Here is a 1,160-nt window from a genome sequence, read left to right as displayed (position 1 = left end):
TGAAGATGTCCCGCCTATGGGAGGTTCAAGCCAATCTCCGTGTTATTCACGTAGAGGGGAAGCGGTGACAGATTCCGTTCTCTCGAGGACACGGGTCTCGCCAGTGGAGAATGTGGAACGACGGACCAATGGATCGCCGCCTGAGTCATCCACATGCCTCACAAGATGCTCAGGAATCCAACGAGGACCAGGTTCATCCTGTGGAAAAAACACAAACATCATCGCCTAGTCCCCATATGAGAACAGGGTCGGGCCCTTTCCATGTGCCTCTTAAGGCATCTTTCCATTTCACCATAGGTTTCGGGGCGCTTGGCTCCTGGTTACCATGCCTAATTGCAGCCGTGAGGTCAGAGGCATTGGTTAAAAGGTAGTTAAGGATGAGGGTGACATGACTGATATAATTTTGACGTGTGTGGGGGTAGGATTCCCCTTCTTTATTTTTTCAAGATATGACTTCACAGTGGCATGTGTGCGTTCAATAATGCCTTGGCCTTGGGGATTGTAGGGAATGCCAGTGGTATGTTTGATAGAGACGGTCTTACAAAACTTCGCGAAGTGGGCGCTAGTATGTTGTTGTTGTTAAGTGCCATCGAGTCGGTTCCGACCCATAGCGACCCTGTACAGGGTTCCGAGGATGTAAATCTTTATGGGAGTAGAAAGCCTCATCATTCTCCCACTGAGCGGCTGGTAGTTTCGAACCGCTGACCTTAAGGTTTGCAGCCCGATTCGTAACCACTACGCTACCAGAGCTCCTTAGTATAGTCAGACCCATTGTCTGTCTTGATGCTTTGAGGTATGCCCATAGCGGCAAAGGCATGTAGGCAGTTTTATCACTTGGGTGGTCCCCTCTCCCATTAAAGGGGAGCAACAAACGTGGCCGGAGAAGGTGTCTACAGAAACATGCACATACTTAAACCGACCAAAGTTAAGGACGTGTGTGACGTCCATCTGCCATAGTGCATTGGGACATAAACCTCGAGGATTGACTCCAAAAGATGGAACAGACTGGTGGATGGGGCATTCAGGACAAGCACGAACGATCTGCCGTGCAGCTTCACGAGGGATATGAAACAACTTGTGGAGGGATTGACTGTTCTGATGATGTAATTGATGCGAGGCCTAAGCGCGCTGTAGATTGGAGTGTGCCATATAAAGTTGTG

At 49.5% G+C, this 1,160-nt stretch overlaps 1 pseudogene; it reads left to right on the top strand.

The window, feature by feature from the left end:
* The first annotated feature begins 995 nt into the window (after positions 1-995).
* Positions 996-1,160, top strand: part of LOC102840790 — a 48,040-nt pseudogene continuing 47,875 nt past the window's right edge.

This window comes from Chrysochloris asiatica, unplaced genomic scaffold (assembly GCF_000296735.1).
Source record: "Chrysochloris asiatica unplaced genomic scaffold, ChrAsi1.0 scaffold00240, whole genome shotgun sequence".
Classification (NCBI taxonomy): domain Eukaryota; kingdom Metazoa; phylum Chordata; class Mammalia; order Afrosoricida; family Chrysochloridae; genus Chrysochloris; species Chrysochloris asiatica.
Note: the sequence above shows the minus strand (reverse complement) of the source record. Positions and strands in the feature narration are given on the sequence as shown.